Source organism: Leiobunum rupestre, chromosome 1 (genome assembly GCF_980474605.1).
Source record: "Leiobunum rupestre chromosome 1, qqLeiRupe1.1.hap1, whole genome shotgun sequence".
NCBI lineage: Eukaryota > Metazoa > Arthropoda > Arachnida > Opiliones > Sclerosomatidae > Leiobunum > Leiobunum rupestre.
In genome coordinates, this window is record NC_143384.1 from 34983532 (window position 1) to 35007800 (window position 24269).

The 24269-nt window shown below is 33.8% G+C and overlaps 1 pseudogene across 1 annotated transcript in view; it reads right to left on the reverse strand.

Annotated features, from left to right (window-relative positions):
• Positions 1–24269, reverse strand: part of LOC149962204 (ATP-binding cassette sub-family C member 1-like) — a 60169-nt pseudogene that overhangs the window by 13233 nt on the left and 22667 nt on the right. The window contains exons 4-11 of the transcript XR_016481360.1: positions 16412–16615; positions 13815–13961; positions 13655–13751; positions 12224–12411; positions 11348–11524; positions 10221–10388; positions 6209–6435; positions 446–524 (exon numbers count right to left, since the gene is read on the reverse strand). The product of XR_016481360.1 is annotated as an ATP-binding cassette sub-family C member 1-like (transcript). The remainder of the gene's footprint in view (positions 1–445; positions 525–6208; positions 6436–10220; positions 10389–11347; positions 11525–12223; positions 12412–13654; positions 13752–13814; positions 13962–16411; positions 16616–24269) is intronic.

Genomic DNA, 24269 nt, shown 5'->3' on the forward strand with positions numbered 1-24269 from the left:
ACGCTTAGATTAGCACTGCCAAAGGCAGGGACTTCAAAGATTACGCGTAATCCCATTAGTACAGTCAAAGGTACGGCTCTGTACACCGATTACGCGGAGTGATCAGCCCCTCGATTTCCAACTAGAAGTGTAACAATGAATTTCGAATTTAGCGTGAATGCAAAGAGGAATCTGAAAATATTGGTTCAAAAACAATCGACAAAGAAAAAAAGATCTTTTATCTTCGCAGAAATAAAAGATTGACGAATTAATCTGCACAATAAGAAGACTTTTAAATTTTTTGTTTCCAAAGATGCTTAACGATTGTCTCCATCAAAAATGTCTACCAACTAACCAAATTGATTCATCTACATTAGTCACGCATTTTTTCTCAAATATGTTTCAAGGTTATATAAATGAAGCAGAGAAATAAACGATAGGTGAGTAATGTTTACAAAATACTTACCCTACTTTGAATATTTTTTTCCTCTGAAATTATCTTTTTTCCAGCGATTTCATCACTATTTTGTTCAAAAATCTTTTCCCTGAATTTGGAAACATTTTTTTTAAATCAGATAAGTATAAAATGAATATAAAGCAATTAAAATTATATGTCATAACGGACATAAGCGAGTTGCGGTCAAAGGATCAATGTCCTTGATAAATCCTCTTTATCACCCTACCATTTACAAATGTTTTATAGTTTCTTAGTAACAATGGCGACTAATAAGCCAGTGTTTATGCACAAAAATTATCGGTTTAGTGCTGTTCTACAAATTTATCGGTTATTTAATTTCTAGGATTTGTTTCTTGGTTTATAGGAAAATTACACCCATTCCCTATGTTCGGTTCTTTAAAAAGGCCGTTTAAAGAGCAATCAAATGATATTTTTTTAAATATTATAAAACATTATTTATCGAGATATTAATTATTTACGAATCGAAAACTTGAGCACTAGAGTCGCGCCATTATTTGAAACAGCTCCTAGCTTTACACGCGTTGACGGACGGACATATGACCGAGATTTCTGATTGGCTAAAGGAGAGATTCGGAGGAGTGAAGGAACTTCCTAACTAGAAATGCTTAACAAGGTACCTAGAGCAGAGGAGAGCGAGGGTCGCCGAGCCTTCGGGAATAGTTTCAGGTAATCATTATTTGAAAAATTCCGATCTTAGCCGAGCCTAAACACAGGAATATGCTATTTTTTTTTAAATTAACTCTTCTCGTGTAATACCGTACCAATTCGAACCAGAGTATTCCCAGGATGAAATAAATAAGAGGCAAATTGCTCAAAATAATCATTTACAAATAAATTTGGATATTGATGAATTAAGGAGAAACTGCAACTGCAATAACTGTGTACTAAGCCTTGGTTTAGAAGCAGAATTATTTAAAGGATTTCTGGCACAAAATGATATGGAATCAGGTCTAATTTGTTGTAAAACCATTCGAAGTGCAAAAAGAACAATGCAAGAAATGTATGAAGATTGTGGCAAAAATATTAATTGCATCACGGAGCATGATGACTTTTTACACGTTTCTTGGAGGAGTTTTAAAGATAAATTATAAATGATATTATCATCTAAGGAGACGTGGAACTCCTCCTAGAATTTTAACAAATAGGCGAAACATTGCTTAAATATAATTTAAGTTTTTTATCGTTGCTTAATCATTTCTTTGTTTTAGGACATATAGGTATACAGCGTACAGAAATTTTTTCACATATGATTCATAATCATAGATGGGGGAAAAAACCGACGTAGAATACCTTTGTTGGCGTTACTTCAAATTAGGAAAAAGTTACCAGAAGAAAACTCAATTAACTATTCTGGTTTTGAAGAGGCATGGCATTTTGCCTAAATATTTACTCTTCAGTTTTATTATCTAACTTAGTCCATAAAAAAATTTTAATTTTAAAGTTAATTTACATTTTTACATTGCGATTTATTTAACCTAGTCCACATAAAGAATAAATTTAAAGTTCCTAGAAAATTAACTTTTATTTTCACTATTGCGATTTATCTAACCTAGTTAACCCAAAAGTCTATAAAAATGTAATTACATTTCAATTTATTGTGATAAACCTAGTCCCCCCAAAAAGTAATTTAGAAGCTTCTAGAATATTGTCATGTTTTTACCTTGTGATGCATCTAACCTAGTTCCCATAAAAATAAATTTTAAAAGTTCTTAAAAAGTTGTATTAACATTTTTACATTGCATAAAAAAATTAAAGTTCCTAGGAAGTTAACTTACATTTTTACAATTGTTAATTACCTAGCCTTAATTGAAATGTAACTTCATTTCTATATTGTGATAAACCTAGTCCTCCCAAAAAAAATTAGCTCCTAGAATTTTGTCATGTTACATTGTGACGCATCAAACCTAGCGCCCCCTCATAATAAATTTAAAGTTTGGTTGAAATTTGATTTTAAAATCTTAATTGAAAGCCTAGCAGCAACACAAATCTAAATTTTAAATTCTAGAAGTCATTTTAATTGCTAAATAAAATTGAATAAAAAATTGTGATATACTTAATCTAGTAAGAAAATGGAATTTAATGTTACTAGAAATATCATTTTAATTTTTAATGCAAGTAACAATAGTAAATGGTTTAATACAAAAGCATTGCAATATTAATGTAATCTTTTTTAAAAATAAATTAAATTTTTCAACTTTAATCTATTGTTATTATTTTGTACTATAAAGGTCTATACTAAACTTTAAAAAATTTTATACACACGACGGATACTTCGTGGTTTAAAAACATTTAATTAAAATGTTACAATTTAAAAATATAAACGCTAGCTTTCGGGTTGAAACCCCTCTTCGGGGTCAGGAATAAAAGATGCCTGACGAGGTGTTTCGACCCGAAAGCTAGCGTTTATATTATAAAATTTTAACATTTTTATTAAATGTTTTGAAACCATGAAGTATCTGTCGTGTGCATAAATTTTTTAAAAGTTTAGTATAGAATCTTTACCATGGCTAAGAATTTAAATATTTACGAAAACAAAGATCTAAGTTTAACAAGAATTTGTTAACTATTTAGAGTTCTAAGCGTCAACTTTTTGCAGCACTAATTAGCAAAGATCTATCTGGGCAAGGTGTGGGAGCAATGTTCTGTGGTAGACCTATATTTCTTCTCACTTCGAGTGGCCTTTTCCCACAAAGCTGTCTTCGGACTATCTTTTCCAGGATTTGATAAATATATTTAAAGCTCTTAGGTTCCTTAATGGGACTAGCGTGCCACTCGCCAGTAGGTTTGGAATAGTAAAAGTGGAAGTCTTCCTTCTCTTTTTCAGGACCTATTTCATAAAGATTTTGTCTGCCAGTTTGGTTATTGTGATCTAAAATTGTCAGTATTGTTCTGCATTCCAAAATCTCTGTCTTCTAAACAGTATTTATTCATTAAACTGTGGTAGTTTTCAAGAGCTGAAGTATGGGAAAATTGATTGATTTGTCGAAGGTCTTTCAATATCAACTAATTGTTGACAATCGCTTTTAGAGCCTCATGGGCTTCACTATTAGGTTTAAGCCATTTTTATTTCTGGGCCACTTCCTCGCAGATGGGTTCATGAGCACACTGTGTGAAGTTAGTAAATTCAGGGAATGTATGAACATTGATTGTGTGATATACTATAGACTTCCACCCTTCTACCAAAATATCAGAATCTCTTTCACAATTTTCCGCACAGTACCATAAATGCCTACTGATAGATTTCAGCCATTCCTCTAGCTCGGATTTTTTTTTTTTTTTGCGGCAGCTGTTAGTTTTTTCATATAGATTTTGAAAGGTGCCAAACATCAAACTGATGATCAATATCCGGGTGGCTGTTCTTCATATAGCACGAACTTGAGTGTGCCTATCAGTTGTTAATTGTGAAATTTTTACATTTTCTTCCTTCATTCTATTCATACACCTTTTCAAGGCCTCCAATTCCATATAAGTAGATTTATAATCAACTTCAGTTTTTTGTACAATTTCAAAGTGAATGCATTTGTCAGACTCCTGATTCATGAAGGTGTAAGTGCAAAAACGAGCTGAGTGACCTCTACTATCACATCTTCCATCAGCAAACATTTTTAATACATCTGTGCTTCTTGAATCTGTGAACATACTAGCCTGTTCGTTTTGCCAAATTGACTCTACTTCTGGTACTAATATAGAGCGTTGTATATTATAATATGTGGTGCTGCTAATTCTCTTTATGCCAAAATAATCCAGGAGTGACTGTATTAGGTGAAATGTACTACCCGTAAGTTAGACACACGAAGCTATCAGTAAGTTTCCAGCGAGCATCTTATCTAAGAGTGGTTGACTTTTCCATACATTTTCATGACCATTAAGACAACTGAATTTCTCGTTAACCATACTTCCTTCATTTTCAGATTTGGTTATTGTACTTATATCTACAACACTTTTACACTCCAGATTTTGGCATAAAACACGATACAGCAATTTATTTAGCGCACTTTCAAAAACAATAAATTTCTTATCCTTGACAATATTTTCTTCTTCAGTCGCGTTGTCATTCAAAGTATCTAATGAGCTGCATGAATCGTCAATAAATATAGGGATCATTTTTCAGTAGTCGGTGTAATTTCAGTAATACTACTTAGTGGTGAGAAAATTCCATAGTTTGACTTTTTCACTGAAGCTGGTGTAAAATGTGACTTATTTGAAGGAGTATTTGTTGGTGTCTTAACGCACTCATCACCGTCTGTGCGATTATTAGAAGTATATGAGCTCTGGTTACTAGGAATAGAATCATGTACAAAAATGGCATACATGTACGAATGATCCAGTGAAATTTTTGATAAAATCTGGTCATTCATGGCTTTTATTTCATTTTCATCAGCTTGTGTTTCTACGTCAGAGTTATAACTATTCTCCGTTTGTGTTGAAATTGATCTTGCAAAATTATAGCTATTTTCTGTTTGGGTTGAAAGTGACCTGATTGAAACAGCTATTGTGTTTAAAATATCTTGCGAAGTTGATGAGTTTTCTCTAGGTACTGATAGATTTGAAATATCACCCGAGTGACCTGACAAGAATTGATCTGACTGTGTGTCGAGATGTAGGGTGGGTATCACGTCATTTTTCAATGTATTTCTCGCGTTTGGAAAATTTAACTTAGGTTTAAAACAATCAGGTTGAAAATGAATTTCACAAACTCTAAATAAATCATTACGAACATTCTCCTGACCCTTTGAGGGTTTTGCCAAGGCTTCGTTGTATTTCTTCTTTACTTGATTTTTGGCTAAGTTTATCCATTTTCTCGACACCTCCTGATGTTTTATATGACTTGGAATAGAGTATAACTTAAAATTTGTAATTTATTTTGACATCCAACTATTATACAAGAAGGCATCTTAAAAACCAGAGCGTATAACTGAAAAAGAGCTCTGTGGAAGCACCAAACCGGCAACTACTAAGAATCGGTATTTTTCAAGTAATGATTACCTGAAACTATTCCCGAAGGCTCGGCGACACTCGCAATCCTCTGCTCTAGGTACCTTGTTAAGCATTTCTAGTTAGGAAGTTTCTTCACTCCTCCGAATCTCTCCCTTAGCCAATCAGAAAACTCGGTCATATGTCCGTCCGTCAACGCGTGTAAAGCTAGGAGCTGTTACAAATAATGGCGCGACTCTAGTGCTCAAGTTTTCGATTCGTAAATAATTAATATCTCGATTAATAATGTTTTATAATATTTAAAAAAAATCATTTGATTGCTCTTTAAACGGCCTTTTTAAAGAACCGAACATAGGGAATGGGTGTAATTTTCCTTTAACCGAATTATTTAAGCAAGATAAATTTAGTGTCAACTTATTTAAATATAAAATAGCATTAACATTTAATTCGTTAGTGTTTATCTAATTAATATTAAACATATTTACCCTAGAAAAGGACTGATCAACTACCAATCAAACTATAACAAGTTTATTTGCTGAATCTAGTTTTCTTTTTATTTGTAAGAACTAAAACTCTTCTTACTCACTATCATTAATGCGCTTAAACGAGGGTAAAGCGCTTTAACGAGGTTAAACACTTAATTGGATGTTTTTGCCAAAGCGTTGTATTTGATTTGTGTGTTTCTTTGTCATCTAAGCTTTGTTCAGTGTTTCTAACAGCATAGAAGCAAATAATTCCTTGAAAATGTAGCAGAGCGCCTTCTTTAAAGGAATTTGCTGGAAATCTTTTAACTAAAGAATAGAACATTGGAATTACCTTTTTGAAGTGTATTTCGCTATGCCTGCTTTTGAATTTTCTTTCTGAACCATCCCTTTGTTGTTAATTCCTTCTTTGTTTAAATCGTTTAAGAGATCTTTAAACGGACCCTCCTTCTCCAGCAATTCTTCGTATGTCCCTTTGCCTTCAATTTTACCATTATCCATCACGTAAACAACATCGAAATGTGGAAGAAGAGACAAATTGTGGGTTACCACTATTCTCGTCTGAAACAAGTTTACAAATTAAGTTATTTTATGGAAGTTGAATCACTCTTTTTATCATTGATAAACTAATCAAAGTGAGATTTAACACAAAAATTGTCGTTTTACTTAGGTGCTGATTATCTTAAGATTAGTTCCAAATAATTCTTAGTAATACATAGACTGGAAGGCTATCAGTGAAAATTGTTAACAATTTTCGTACGCGACGTCTTGATTCCGAGGCGTGAAATAAACAAGATAGCCATAGGGTACCTAACAATCTTAAAACGTCATATGTCGGGCTAGCAATTTAAAAACTTACTTACAAGGAGAGTACCCGAGGTGTTTATTGCCGATTTGGTTCAAAGTCGGGCGTAATGTAGACCCATATGAGATATGAAATTTCCCAAAAGGAGATGTTGCACTACCCATTAGTTTTGCTATAGCAACCGAAAATGTTTTTGATCACTTAAAACAATAAAATCTCCATTTAAAAAAGCATGGGATTTTCTCGGATTCACAGGGTCCTAGCTACGAAAATTTTGAAAAATTTTGAAAATCACGAAATGTGTAATTTGGACCACATTTAGGTAAATTTCATCAAGTTTGGGTAAATTGAAGAATTTTTAAGGTAAACTTGTAACAAATTTTGCGTAAAATAAGGGAAAAATCTTATTTTGGTTGCAAGTGGTCAAAAACATCTTCGGTTGCCATGGCAAATCTAATGGGTAGTGCAACGTCTCCTTTTGAGAAATTTCATATCTCATATAGGTCCACATTACGGCCGACTTTGAACTAAATTGGCAATAAACACCTCGGGTACTCTCCTTGTTAGTCTGTCAGTTTGCATCTACTATTTTATTATATTTATTTATACTAATATTTTTTATAATTTTTAGTTTTTCTTTTATATTATTTTAGTAAGTTATATTATTATTAAATTTTTAATATAATGTTGTACCAAAACTATATTTTTGTTCAATATTTTAATTTTTTTTATTCATTTATTCAAATTTGCATAGGCAAATTACAATTACTGAGTAATGATACAACATCTAAAACTGAAACTATTTAAAATTTTATTATGAAACATATGAATAAATATTTTAAAAAATAACTAAAAACATTTGAAATAACTGTGATGACTTTCAGGAAAAACTAAATTAACAACTTCCATTTTGAAGTTTAATTAACTTTAAGTAAGCTGTGTCTTTTATGGTTTTTTTTGCCCATGGATTTTTCTTTTTCTGGTTCTTTTTCTTCGCTTTTTCTTCAACTAATTGTTCATTCATGAACTTGATGGCATAGTATATTCGAATACGTAAATATGTTTTAACAAGTTTTTCCTGAAAGCCTTCACACATTTGATTATTTCGAATGTTTTTAGTTTTTTCTAAGAGCCTATTTAAAATATTGGTTTTATGCGTGTTTGGATAAAATTCTTCTAAAAAGATTTTCTCTATTTTTATCATGAACGATAAAACTGATTTAGTTGGACAAATTAACCCCCCAAAATCCCCCTTCTTATTGGAATGTGCTTTAAAATGCACAAATAATTGGTTATGGTCTTCCAGCATTTCGGCTTCAGTTATAAATATGCCCAATTCTTGGTCACAATTATGATTATCTCTCACTTTTCTCATAACACTGCCCACTACATAGGAAAGCGCATTTAAATCCGCACAAGTGCCAAATTCACTAGCCACTTTCTTCGAGTTTATTTCGATTAATACACTTACTCGTGGTTTTTTGGCAGGTGTTTCTATGTTTTGTATGTTTCTTAAAACTTGAGATGTTTCATTTTCATAACTTCCAGATGACTTCAAATTTTTTAAACTCAAAAGGGTTTCATTTACATCCTCTTCACAGTTTTGACCCTTGCTTGGGCAGAGTAAAGATGTTGATAGCATAAACTTGAATGTACCCCGAAACTGTTCAGCATTTGGATTCACTCTGTTTCCGCCTTTTTGGCGCACCTTGCTAAAGAAATTTTCCAAGGGGTCCTGGCATAATCTTCTTGTATATAGAAAAGATGCTCCTTCACAATTTAAGTCTTGCCACAGTCCTTTAATGGCGCTTATTGAGATAAGCCAACCATTAACGCAATGGATTTTAATTTTCTTATGGGGAAGTTGAAATTTTACACTTCCTAGCATTTCAATCGCTTCGTTAAGAGTTTTTATATGACTGGAAGACTGTGTTAGCTTCGATCTAAGAGGCTTGGTTGAGTTATATTTGTTACAATTTACTGCATCAAAAAGCTGGTCAACTTGATGTATGAATTCTGCACTATAAATAGCTTCTGAATCCAGAGTACCTAAATGGAAATTCTATTGTAATATGGAAAGTAATAAGTCACTAGATATTTCCTACCAAATGAAAAATATGCTGACATTCCAACTGAAACTGAAAAAGACATCAGTTGGGCGGCATCTTTCACTTTCATTTTCGAGAAGCTTGTTGGGTGAATATGACCACATAACTTTATGAATGTTATGAAACAAATACTCACTGGGTCTTCTGTTATCAAAGTACTTGATGTCTTAATTAAATTACTCTCAATTAAATACTGATAAATCAATTTTCGGCTGATAGTAGTCATTAGCAGATCTGATATTGCAGAACTTTTAGCTGCTTAAAAACCAAAAACATTATATTATTGACAACTATGTGCATTTGAAAACAACGATGCTTACCTGTTGTTTCGGAAACATTTGTGCCCAAAAATGGTTCAGATATTCGTGGTCTAAATAAAACTCGACCCAGGGTTTCTAAAATGATCAAAACAGAAGCATTATACAATAAATCAATTTAAAAATTATAGTAGAACATACCACTATTAAGTCTTGGCCTCTTAACGGGAGAGCGTTCAGATTCATTATCAGAAATTCTTTTTGGGCTACATGTGTTAGGTGTGGTAAATTCTATATCAATAGGAATTGCGTTCCAATTAAGTCTCTTTCTCTCACTATTCGTGAAATTTCTATTATCAAAATGTTCAGAGCATATGAAATAGTTTTTAAGTTGTTCAGAGGTTTTTTCAGACAGATCGGTACGGCCACAATTTTTCGTCCACTGCTTACATATAAAAGTATTCCAGATTACAGTTAAATTTGAAAAGTTAAAGAAGCAGCGATAATTTAATTACCTTTCAGTATCTTTTGGAAATTTGAAAAATGAAACACCATTTTGTTTGGCCTTGGCATTTACACAATTTATGTATACGCAGTAATGTGTACTTTTTGTAGACGGCGGCTTTCCCATTTTAAAACTTAATCGATCAGTGATATCATTTTCAATTATTTCAAATTAAATTAGAACATACTTCCAAACAAACAACATTTAAAGTTGAATTAACGTACACGAAATGGACCACGTGTTAGTTGATGGGTCAAAGAAGGCAAGCTGACTTAAAGCTCGCGTTTTCTCGGGGGGCCTCGAGTAAATACGATGTGTGTTCCGCGCAGACCGCGACGTCTTGTTATCAAAATTTCACGTCTCGAAAACCAGTTGGCTCGTTAGGATTAATGTCGCATATACCTCCAAAGAGCCTTCCAGTCTATGTATTGGGTTAGTCTATGGTATCGATTGCAAAAGTTGCTTTTCACTTGAAAATAACCGTTAACGGCGACAATGCTATTAAAAATATATTTTTAAGAGCTTACAAAGTTTAATAATTGCAGAATTTCAGATTTCGTATAACAGTTTTTCCGTCTGGTGTATCCGGGATTAAAATTAATTCAATGCGTCAACGGTATCCACAAAGTAAGCCTAAACGTAGCATAAAAACTGAAAAATGCGTAACTTACTTTATTTTTAAGTAATCCATTTGGTCCAATCACCTTCTCGAATAAATGGTTTGCGGTGTGAGTGTCTACCGCACCCAAAGGGTCGTCCAACAAGTAGATGTCTCGATCCAAGTAAACGGCTCTGGCTAAGCTCACTCGTTGCTTTTGCCCCCCACTAAGGTTATTCCCCTGTAAAAATAATTAAAGATAAACAATCATTTAAAGTGATTTTTATAGAGATAAGCTAAAGGCTTTGAAAATCGTTATTATACAGATATTAACAAAATGCAAAATCTTTAAATAAATGATATTCTGCCGATATTCTTAGTACAGTTAATTTTATAATTTATTTTGATAAACTACAAATTTTGCATTTAAATTGACAGAATATTTCCAAAGTCAATACAAAATTTACATTTAATTTATTCTGTGTTAAAATTTAAATGATTAGGCCGTCGCTGTGAATTAAAAGGTAATACATTGTTCCTTTTAATGTTCAACTTAATAGATTCCTTTCTGTTGAAAAGATATATATTTATATAAATACGATTCCATTTTGAAACTATCACCTCCAAATTCACACCCTATAATGATTTAAATTCGCACCTTTCATCTACGATATTAGGGAATAATTTATTGATATCAGTGGCTTTAACGCTGTATAATAATAAAATGGAGCACACTAATATAATATATACAAATTGTTGATGTTATACGGTTCTATTCAAAGGCCGTGGTCAAAATCACATTACACAGAAACGGTCAAATATGATTGAACGTTAATTCAACTTCAGGGATCTCAAAAACTAACTTAGTGCTTTTTGTATTTTATAAATAAATCCAATAATGTATAAAATTTGCTTAATTTTAACATGATCAAAATTAACATTTGCTAAGACAGAATATTTTGAATAATCTTTGAAATCTAAACCATTATGATAGGGATTCTTATAGACCTCAAATTTTTCCAATATATTTAAAGTCGTTATGCATAATTAAGGAAGTTCTAATTTCTTATAACGATATTATGTACCATATAAATAAAAATTATTTGTTATTTTACTATATTATTATTTTTGTTGTTAAATTACAACGCTCAATGCAATGTTGAAAATAATTGTTAATGAACCCAATTGGAATGAAATTACTTTTTCGCCAATTTCTGTTTCATCGAAAGCTGGAAGAATGTCAATGTCTTCTTCTAAAGCGCACGCCTCAAGAATTGTCTCGTACTTTTCTCTGTCCATTTCGCGGTGAAACAAAATGTTGTTCTTCAAAGATGCATTCTGAATCCAAGCTTGTTGAGGACAATAAGCCACAGTTCCCTTCGGTGATTCAATTCAATCAGTAAATATACAATGGAAAGTGATACCCAGCATAATCATAAATTTTCGCTATGTTTAAGCATTTAAATACTTTTATATAAATAAATACCAAAACCACATAAATGGCCGATTATACAAAAACCCTAACGCTACCCACCAATCTTATTTTTAACAAAGCTTTTCCGTCAACGGTTAGGCTTGTATTTGTCATAATAAATATTGTCTTTCTCGAAGGACACAAGCAATTCAGAATTCTAAAGCCAATTGATGGTGCGGAATTACCGAAAGAGAGTTTATATTATTTCAACAAAATTAGACGTAGTTATGGTGCCAAAAGTTTATGATATTTTTTAAGATATGTCATGTATGCCCCCTTGTAGACTTCGTTAAATTCCATTAAAGGTAAATTGCCGTATGGCCACAGAAATTAAGTAGCTCTTTTGCGAAACCCGTAACACGTATATTCCGTTCAAATAACAGGAGACCAATTCTGGGCAAACTCAAGCAGCTAGTCTATAGCCGAAAATATATTTTATCGCGATCAAATTGTGCCGTTGATAAGGGCAGACAAAATAGGAAGAACAAGGCAAAGAATAAAACAATTCTCAATGAAATCTAAAGCGATTGGGGTGACACACTGTGCAACATTCATTCAGGGAATGACCATGGAGTAAATAAGAATCGAATTTTTTATCTTACGTTCACTCTGATCTCTCCGCGGCATTTCTCCGTCTCACCAAGAACAGACGACAACAGAGATGATTTCCCAGATCCGACTTTTCCCACAACAGCAGCCAAAATTCCTTTTTCAAATTCCACACTTATACCGTGGACAACGGGCTCGTACGAAGAATCCCAAGTGAAATATCCGTCAATAAATTCGATTGCTTCAAAAGAAATCAGTTAATTGCGCATAAATAATTCATATTATATTTAACCCATATACCCAGTTTCACCCTAACAAAAGGAAAATTTGAATAGAAAAAAGTTTTAAATAATAGGCAGTTCACTTTATTTCCTCAAATTCAGGTAACACGAACAGGTTAACTGATAATCACGATTTAGCACTGATCAATTTCGAAAAAGAGCAAACGGGCTGTTGCCAATTTCTTTTCCATAATCCAAAATAAATTGTTCGAAGCTAACAATGAAAAAATTCAGCTCCTTTAAATGCAAGCCTATAAAATTTCGGAATTTCACTTATTTTTGTATAAACGGTTAAAAATTTAATCTCTGTGGGATAAACAGAAAAACAAAGACGAAATTTCATGGGAGTATTATTTTTGGATTGACATATTTTCGTAAAAGGACCATATTATCATTTAGTTTCTCCTACTGAATCGCATCCTGAAGCAGTCTTTAATTTGGATGAAGAAGTCGATACTTTGGACTTAGGCTTTCCAACCCTATTGTTGGAATGTCATTCGCAATGTAAAACCAGGACCTAATGATATACATCCCCGACTAATAAAAGAAAGTGTAATTAAACTTGCTGGCCCCCTTCTAATTATCAACATCCCATACTTTTTACAGTAAATTATTACAAACATTTCGAAAACCGGCAATTTCATTCTCTTAAGATAAAATCTAACGCCTAGCAAGTAGACGATTTAAAACGAAACCAATAAGCCTTAGTTGCACAATATGCAAATTTATCCATTTTGTAAATCCAGAACAATAAAGAAATATTATAATTATAACGTTCATCCCGTATGAAAGCTTTTCCGTATAATTTTTTTTTAAGATTACATCTTTATAATTGCAATTGGTATCGCCGTTTAATTATTGGTTTATTTCTTTTTACCAAAACAACCAAATAACCACGTTAGGTTTGATTAAGAACAAAATGGTGTTATGATTGTTGTCTTTATTAACCACTTTCTGATTTCAAATTTTATTCGAATTTATTTACATGTACGACTTGAATAACTTTAATCAACAAATTGACTTATTTAAACAAATCTCGCATCTCAATCTTTAATTTTCTGCGTTAATATGTTTTTACCACTAAGCAGCTGTACGTAGTAATAACATTTGAAACACTTTACATTATCTCACTATTTTCTGTAACCATGCCCGAATCTTTGGTTAGAAAAGCAATTATTAATGGAAAAATGACAATTCTTTTACCAGTGCTCTTTCTATGTTTTGAATGGCCAGTTTGAACGTATGATTTTATTTCACTACCGTTCAGAATTCCGTTAATCCGTTTCAATGAAACCCTTAACTAAAAATGAAAACAATTTAATATTTTAAACATAATAAAAAAATACTCTGAAATGAGGATTACCATTGATAGATCATTTATAAAATTGGGCAAATAGAAAGAATTTGCAGCGATTGCCGCTAAAATTTGCAAAGTTGTAAACGCAATTGAAGGTGACAAGACATTATCATCATCCAACAAAACCAACATCGTGAAAGATAGAAACGCTACCTGCAAAATATGTAATAATCAATAAGACGAAAATATAACTTTGTAAATACTTAAATCGTTTTCCCTCAATGTTATTTAGGTACCTCTATAAACATTTATTTATGAAGTTTTAGCTTAAACATTCAATTGAAATGAAACTTTAATACAAAATAAAAGCCTATACGAGGTTTTGTCTTAACACAAGCATGCTGTTTGAAATGTTAATCTAAAATAACAATTATTAACTTATTCATCAAGGAACAAAGCTCACAGAATTATACAATGTTGCTAATTGTTGGGGTTACGAACTTATAAACAGATGAAATCATTAGTTTCTGATAATACGGATTCATAGTACAATAAAAACTAGCTTTAAGTTTTATGTTTTTCAAATGGTGTGTTATTATCTTAACTTTAATCGATATCGTTTTTTATACCTTAAACATATTTTTATTTAAGGATAAATTTATTAATCTTATCGATATTGTGTGTTAGTTCAAGGTGGTTTAATTCATACCTATTTCGATGTCTCCATAGCTAAATTGTATCAAACTTTCGCGGTCTATAATTTCTGGACTTGCGGCTAGACTCGAACATTTATGAGTTATATAACATCTGGTAAAAAACCTTAAGCTTAAAATTCGCTAGGTCCTCCGCATAAAAATCAAAATGTGTCGTCGCAATGATTTAGCCCATGAACGCAAGAAATCAAATTATGGGCAAGTTCTATACGAGTCTGTCCATAAATGTTGTTGCTTGTATATCACGCTACTGGACATCAAATATGCTGGACCATGTGCGGTTGGTTTTATAAATAATTCATATTTCAAATTTAATATCTCGCATTTCAAATTTTATATCTCGCATCTCGCATTTCAAATTTAATATCTCGCATTTCAAATTTAATATCTCGCATTTCAAATTTAATATCTCGCATTTTAAATTTAATATCTCGCATTTCAAATTTAATATCTCGCATTTCAAATTTAATATCTCGCATTTCAAATTTAATATCTCGCATTTCAAATTTTATATCTGTTCAATTTAATAGCGCGAACTAGCTTTGGGAGAGCTGATCTATAGGAGTTAATCTAGCGGACTGAAACACTAAAATTAACGTTTCTGCCCTTTTTGGGCTCTAGAGGCGCGAGGAAGCCTCCGATGGGACTCGGCTCAATCCCTCCCGGAATGCTGGGGAATTTCCAAAGAGCGTGCAACGAAAAAGGATAAGCATTCTCGATGGAAAAAACCCAAACGTTTCACGGGTGAGCCCCGAAACGGCTCCTTACTGCCTCTACAAGTAATGCTGATTGACAGCGAAAAGATACAATTATATAAAAAGGATTATAAAAAGGAGTTTCACAATAAGAATACACTTTGGAAATTTACATCAATAATACAAGCAAAGAAAAATATATATATACAAAATTAAAATAAACGTGAAAGTATTAACTTAATTAACTATACAGTTACACAATTAATGAATAAAGATTTCGATTTTTAACAATATCTCGCATTTAACATTTTATATCTCGCATTTAAAATTTAATATCTCGCATTTAAAATTTAATATCTCGCATTTAAAATTTAATATCTCGCATTTAAAATTTAATATCTCGCATTTCAAATTTAATATCTCGCATTTCAAATTTAATATCTCGCATTTCAAATTTAATATCTCGCATTTCAAATTTAATATCTCGCATTTCAAATTTTATATCTGGCATTTCAAATTTTATATCTCGCATTTCAAATTTTATATCTCGCATCTCGCGTTCCAAATTTTATGTCACATTTCATACTTAACATTTCATATGTCATCAGTCATCAGTCGTATGTCATATGTCATCAGTCATCACTCATCAGTCATATGTCATCAGTCATATATCCTATGTCATATTTCATATGTCAACAGTCATATGTATATAACAAATCCGCAAATGTGTTAGATCAAGTAAAAATCCCAGCAAACACAAACACGTCCTATGGACATCCGATAGACGTCACACTCGGATCTGGCCTTCGTCCGTAGGACATCCCAAAATCCGGGGTTGACGTCGGTTGGACGTTAAAGGACGTCCAAATGTCCGGTTTGTCTATAGCCGTAGTACGTCCCGGGGACGAGTTTTCGGACGTCCAATTAATTTTTATTTTTTGCGTAATCAAAATCTGAATTAACAGAGGATTTGGATGCGCCAATATGATTTTGTTCTGGGCTAAAATGTGTTATTTTGACCCTGGCTCCTATCAGAAAGAAATATGCCAGTAACATGAACCAATCTTGTTAACGGTATTAGTTATTTTAAGGATATGTCGAATCACGTGGAATTAATGGCTTGCCACAACCCTCCTACTCATTGTAACCATGCCATCGGATTTAAATCCGATAACAGTCGCTTGGTGAATTGAGCCTAAGATGGTGCTTTAGGTACTGTATTAGCATTGTTATCGTTAGGTAAAAATCTACTTACCAAGTAGGGAGTTATAGGAATAACGCGTAGACTTATAGCTTGTAAAATGGCTGCTTTTCTCATTAGTTTCACTTCTTGATCCCTGAGTTCATCAACTCTCGCCTGAAACGACTTCTCCCAAGCGTACATCTTCAGAACACGAGCTCCGTTCAAAATCTCGCTCATCAGTTTTATTCGTTTGTCTTTGCAATTTATAACATGGCGCTAAATAAATAATAATAAAGAATATTAGTATCTTTATTTGTAATGTTCTTTTCTAAGCCGTTCTAATAATTTCCATATTACACACTCTTAGAAAAAAACGGTTAAAAGTGTGCAAATTTGAAGCGTTCAAACACATGGAAATAGAAAAAAAGGCTGCAATCCTAAGCAGAAAAAGTAGCAGCATTCGAAAATTTACATTTTCTCTCGTTACTACCCGGTCCTCCCCCCCCTCCCCCCGCACTTTCTCCCTCCTCTCTTGGACTTATGACTAGACGATAGCCTTGCCGAGTAAACGGCCCCACAACCGATAAAATTCTTGTTGCAGAGGGTTAAACGACAGAAAAATACAATAGTGATACCTTACGAATAATCGAGAGTTTTGTGTAATTTTTAGAGACGAGTCGGCCCACTTTTTTGCGACCCGACCCGACCGGACCCGTAATAATTAAAATTAAGAATGGCCATTCTTATTTAAGGGGTCAGCGCGATTTCCTATGGCTAAAATTAATACAGCCAAGCGCAGGAGAATCAATAGTCGGGTCGCTAAAAAATTTAAGACTTTATTTTAAGCGATTTTCATGCCCAAGATTCAGTATTAGGGAGGCTACACGGCTTTGTTATAACTGTCAACTTAAAAAAAAACTTAATAATGCCAATGCAATACATGGTTTACTCGACAGTAGGTAAAAGCCTACCAATGGCTTTACTTATATTGAAACATTTTTGACATGACGGCTTTACTTATCGGCTGGGAAGTTCATGGGCTAACCTGTTCCAAAGTTTTAAAATAAAAGTTTTGGTCGGCGCCGCCTTAAAAGTTTTAAATCTTTTCAGTGTTAATAAACGTATTATTTGTAAATAAATTTGGTTGTGGTGCATTTAATTATGCATAAATAATTATTTAATAAAATAAAATAACCATAATCTTGTTTAAATTAATTGTAATCATTAATCAATATTTCAAAACTTAAGCCTTTGCACTCCTGTACGTATACGGTAAAAGCAAAAGGCTAAAGCTAAATTATACAAGTTTCTCTCTTTTCAAAGATCATTTTGGCCAACAACTTTTTATTATTTTGCTTCTAGGGTGTATAATTTTTCACTCTCATTCAAGGGTTCACTTAAAGCCCTAATTCATAAAGCAGTAGTTTATTTAGTCAAATTGTAACTACAAAAGTAAGTTTTTGGGGTGGTCTCTTTGAATGTATCGGAGAGTTCGCTGTTTTCAAAGTTAATTTTGGCCAACAACTTTTTATTATTTTGCTTCTAGGGTGTATAATTTGTCACTCTCATTCAAGGGTTCACTTAAAGCCCTAAGTCATAAAGCAGTAGTTTATTTAGTCAAATTGTAACTACAAAAGTATGTTTTGGGGTGGTCTCTTTGAATGTATTGGAGAGTTCGCTGTTTTCAAAGTTAATTTTGGCCAACAACATTTTATTATTTTGCTTCTAGGGTGTATAATTTTTCACTCAAAGCCCTAAGTCATAAAGCAGTAGTTTATTTAGTCAAATTGTAACTACAAAAGTATGTTTTGGGGTGGTCTCTTTGAATGTATCGGAGAGTTCGCTGTTTTCAAAGTTAATTTTGGCCAACAACTTTTTATTATTTTGCTTCTAGGGTGTATAATTGAAAAAAGTAAACCGTCTTTTTGTGTGCTTAAGGCGTTGGGGAATGCAAAGTTGCAGCAGCTTCTAAAAAAGCCAAAAAGAGGTTTTTCCCTTGATTTTTTGCCCTACTCTTGAACATCACTGTTGCCAAATAACCCGGAATAAAGCGCTTCCTCCTGCCGGCCGAGGGAATTGCTCTTTTAGCATGTGCCCAAAGGCCTTCAATGCGGTTCGTATGGACCCCGGTTTGAGCATCTTTGAAGTGCAGTGAATGATTAACTTTAAAATGCGTGAAATCGGGGTCAGCATCAAGGGCATCATAACTTCTCCAGAAGTCAGTATGTATGGTGGTGCCAGGCTTGACCCATGTCTGAATGATAGGGATTAATGTGACCGCATCCCTCTTGGCGACAGGAACCATAAAAAAGCTTTACTGGTCCTGTCAACCCCCCCAAAAACCCATTGCCCTTCAACTCGTCGGCCGCGATGAAACTTTCGTTTACCGAATTTGGACTCATCGTGTTCAATGACAGTTCCTTCACCGCCAATTCGTTCGCTAGTCATAATAGCTGCATCGAAAGCAACGTCTCTACATTTTCTAAACCAATCTGAAACAGTAGATTAAGCGACATGCAGCTCGTGGGCTGCGAAAGTTTGCGGAATATTGTAAATGAAAAAGTACACAATCAGCAAAATATCCCTTATCAACAGAGGAGAATTGCTAAACCAAGAATCTTTGCGAATTGAAAGTTTAGTGTTGCACCTCATCTTTTTCTTTCTTTTCTTCGCTTCGATGACCCTACCACACCTCCATGTAAAACCATCTAAGGCACTTGTATCTGGGTATAATTTCATGTCCTTTTTGCATTTATTACAATCGAAGCCCTTGCCTATGAGGTTATAGGTTTGAAGCCATTCAATCATTTCTTCTTTGTTTTTGGATAACCTGTCGATTTCAAACATGTCGAATAGTTCACCTTCGTCAATACCACTATTCGAATCTGATGAAACGGTTACCTCGCTTGCTTGAGAAGGAAATTCTTCTTCAGGTTCTGACATTTCACTGCCACTACCAGCCAAGTTAACGGTTCCCTTAAAACCTGAAGGGCCCGCTTGTTCTTCTAATGAAGACATCCTAATAATTCGCTCTTTATGACGAATTAAAATATCTTAAAAATAGCAGAACACGTGAGACAACACCGTTTAAAACCAAATGAATGGAACATAGAATAAATGGCACTGCCTCAGAACACACGACGACGAATATCAAGCGTTCCCCTTATTGGCGCCTGACGGCGCCGCGCACTCACTTCGCTCGAGCGCTGGGGGCGCGCGGCGCCACCCCAACCCCATACTAAAAAAAGCGATGGGCAGTCTATAACGCGACCGAGAGGACTGTACCTAGCCAAACGCACCTAGTATCGTCCAACCGTCAGGTGTTCTACGTTATCAAAAAATTCGAAATCAGGAATTTTTAGTAAACATCCATTGAAAAATCTAAATTTTTAAAGTTAAATATCTCCGCGAATATAAATTTGCGCCGCATAATTCTTGCACCCAAATATTCCTCATCGCCCAAGGTATCAAATAAATATAACACTTGGTCGAAAATCTAGTGTGTCTGTGTACCCTATTTGTTTTGTAGTTCACAATTGTATGTATTTCATATTTTAAATTATTAAATAAAGTTTCACTGAAAATTTTAAATTTACTGTGAAAAATGTATTTTTAAGTAATATTAAATAGTAATTAACGTCCCTGAGACGTCGTTGCTGGCGCAAAATTAACCCAAAATAAAACCCCAGGGACGTCTTTTGCCTCACACGGATATCATATAGAAATGAACTATTAAACATCCAGCTGACATCCCTGGGATCGTCCTAGGGATGTTCATAGGCTCTAGACAAACCGGACATCTGGGCAAGAAGGATAGGCGAGGGGCAGGTCACTTCCATTTTGGGTGCGTCTTAATCATAGTAACATGATTAAATCAGGGTAATCAAGATTAAAAAATCTAATCACGATTTAAACGAGATTTTAATCATTCAAATCATGATCTAATCTTTTTAATCAGGATTTAATAATTTAAACGAGATTTAATAATTCTAATCAGGATCTAATCTTTTAATTAGATTTAAACATTTTAATTAGATTTGATCAATATAATCGGTCAAATCGAGAATTTATCATTAAAATCAAAACTAAAGTACGATTTAATCATGCTAATCACGATATAATTTTTTAATCAGGATTTAATCATTTTAAACAGATTTAATCATGATTAAATCAGATTTAAACATTCTAATCATGAATAAACGTGATTTAATCAACTTAATCGCGATTAAATTGAAGTTAATCAAAATAATCACGATTAAATCGGATTTAATCTTTTGAGGGGTGCGTCGTTAATCAAGGAAGTGCCCTGCCCCTCGAGGATAGGTAGCCCTCCGGTCAGCCCTGTTTTCAAAACGCCGCGGCGGCAGCGCCGTCGATATTAAGAGAGCCTGTAAACGTGGGACGTCTTGTTTCTATTCCCTCAAGGACAAATATAGGATCCTGGATTTGGGGGTCTGTTAACGTCCGACCGACGTCAACCGCGGATTTTGGGGAGTCCTACGAACGAAGGCAAGATCCGAGTGTGACGTCAATCGGATGTCCAAATGACGATTTTGTGTTTGCTGGGTATTTATCTGTTCTATTGAAAATATTTTTCAAATTAAAAACTTTTTATTTTCCAACTTATGGCTTTCTTTTACAAATATAAATTTTAGGCAAAATATGCCCTGTGAGGCAGAGTAAAGGGACAGCTATTAAATAAAAAATGCTTTTATCAAAGCAGTTGAAAGGTTGAATTAAGGGGGAGTAGTTGAGATCTATGAAGGCGCAGATATTGAAAATGTTTTAGGTTTAAAGAGTTTTGTTTTTGGAATTTTCAAAAGCGAAATATATTTCTAAAATAATTTCCATCGGTTTTCCTCACCTTTTATATATTTTAAAACCCTTCCCTTAAATTTGAGCCTTGAAACTGTAACAGTAAACTGAGAAAATTTTAAATTGTAAAGGATTACGTGTAAAATGACAGCATTTAACTTATATATACACATATAGAGTAGTTTCACTCAAAAAGCATGGGTGACGTCGTATCACGTGACACTGAAATCACCATGGAGGAATAACAGGAGGGTCGACTCAGCCGTTTTCTTGAAAGGTGGGCTGGTAGCACTGCTAATAATTTAGTCATGTACGACAGCCAGATGGCGCTAGTTTTTTTTATGTCTGCTCTTTAAATTCACTTGAAAAATTTTAGCTAGTTCGCGGCTGTTCGCCAAGGCTTAAGGGAAGTGTGATAGCGAGATGGCTGGAAAGCCAGAAAAATTAAAATCACGTTCTTATTACGGTGCAAAATGTTCTTTCTTAAAGTGTCAGAATTGTCAAGGCCTGCAAGGGAAATCTTTATTCAATTTCCCAAAAGATCAACAAAGGTTAATTAACTATATTACCGTACTTATTAGTAGCTCTTCTGATTTAGTCTTGGCATGGTCTTGGTTCCAGATGTAAACAATGGATTGAAAAATCAGGAAGAGATGATTTAGTAGGACAAGAAGAATATGTGTTGAAGAAAAATCTAAAAGTTTGTAGCACCCATTTTAACAAGAACCAGTACCTGTCATTAAAACCTAGGTATAAAAAGACGCGTTGACTTGTCAGTAAATTAGATTTAAAATTTGAACAATAATTTTATAAAAGTAAAATTTTTACCTAGGCCTATTCCACTTAAATGTTTATTTCAGACCTAGATTATTGTGGAACGCTCTGCCAAAAAGGTTTGATGAAGGAGATGTTCAAAGTTCAAATTCACTTACCCAAAATAATAGACCGAAAAGTCCTGCCATTGAGTGGGCAGGTAAGAGTTTAGGTGGTATGTGGTATCATGCACTTAGTAAGACATTATTGACAAACAGTTAATATTAATAATAATAATAATAAAAAATATTCAGCAGAGTTTTCAAAGAGTCCTCAAGACACAAGCTATGATGACAAAACCATTGAAAAGGGGTTTGGTGGTAACAAAATTTAGGAAATATATTTCAAGTATTATTAGTATTACTTAGGAAACAAAATTATACTCAACAGATATAAATCTAACCTCAGTGACACCCAGGAATTTTAAAACAGTTCACACATATAGAAAAAGACGAAGACTCCCTTTAAGTAGTGGTAAAATATCTGACAAGCAGTGGCGTAGCCAAAAATCCGTCAAAGGGGGGAGAGGGTCACAACATACAAAATAAATTTTACAGTAGGGGGATAAAATGAGTCGGAAATTTAATACAGTCAAAGCTACGCCAAGACATAGGTTTTGACATAGAAACCCCTAGTCTACGCCACTGCGGACTGTTATTTAGATTTAGGTATAATATAATTAATATTTTAATTATTTAAACCAGGTTCAGTTGTTAGTCTAACACCAGTGGCTAGGAATACGAAAAGGCGCGCTAGTGAAATTGATTCAAGTTTCGAAATTGAGGTTTTACGTACACCGAAAAGACCTAGAATTAAACCAAGGAGTCTATTTTCAATTACCCCCAAATTGATTCAAAATAAGGCTGAAACTATTAAAACACATACAGAAAAGAACTTTAGAACTGTTGAAACACAAATCAAGAAGAACATTTCTCCAACCAAACAAAAGCTTAAAAAATTATTGCAGAGGCAATATTTGAGAAATTTTAGGCTAGTTAAGAAATTATCCAAAGTCAAACAAGTCAAAGTTAACAAAGAATTTTTAGTGACAGAAATAAGAAAATTGCTTCCAAGTACCGGAATCGGCCAACTGTGCAACCAACCCAAACACTGATGACTTTTTAATCGATCTTCTAAACAATGCACCATGTACCCGGAATAAACCCTTAGCTAATCACCCTGTACCATTTTTCAGTAACAATGAAGAATCTCTAAGAGATGTCTACATTCCTGACGATGACGGCTCCAAAAATGGCAATGTCATAACTTATATTGGGGGATTTCTTGTTAAAAAAATTCTAAAACGACATGCATGTGACATTTGTAAAAACGTTTTGATGAAAACTAATAAAAAAATCAGACAGACAAGATAAACTCTTACTGTTCTGAAAGCGTACTGTCCAGAAGAAGGGAGCGACGTAGGGAGATTGACTTTAATTTCTAAGGAGTTTTACAAGGTTGTTGAGGAAATATAATTTGTTTTCTCGGAGAAATTTCCCACTTTGTTAGGTCAAACCGGAGTCTCGGAAAAACTGTCCACGGAACTTTGTCGTATAAAAACATTTCCCGATTTGTGTGAGACCACCAAATTAAAAATAATAAAACTATATATCCGACTTAAGCCTGGTTTTCACTTGGCGGAAAATCACCGACAGAAAGTTCGACGTCGGCGATATGGTTTTCGACGTTTCGCTCACTGTCGGCGTTTTAGCATTTTCACTTGGCGTTTTTTTTAGGGCGGAAATAAAGCGATTTCTTTCTGGCAGCGAGTTCGTCGGTTTTCGTCTGATAGTGGAGATTTAAGCCTAGGCCTAAAAATGGATGATTTATCTGATCATAATAGTGAACTATTGATTAAAGCTCATGTAAGCATTTTAAATTTAATGTTATTTTACATGATCTATCGTGTTCAAAGAAATATGAGTTATGAAAGATCGGTTTGTGTGAAAGAAACATACTGGAAAAGAAGGCAACAAGGGTATCAAAAAAAACGCGTTCCAAAATTCACAGAAAAGCACGTGGCCGAGTTCCGGATGCAAGAAACGGGAAATAAACCATCCTCCCTGACGTCACAGTCACCTTTCGAATATGGTTTTTGATTGGTTGAAAAAGAGCGAAATCGCCCAACTAAGCGAAAAAAATAGAAATGAAAATCGCCACACAAAACCGAAAACCGACGGAATTTCCGCCCGGCGTCGACGGAAATTTTCGCACATTTTCCGTCGACGCCGGGCTTTTTCGCCCAAAAACCGCCAAGTGAAAACCAGGCTTAAGAATACATCATTTTGGAAGAGAAAGAAAG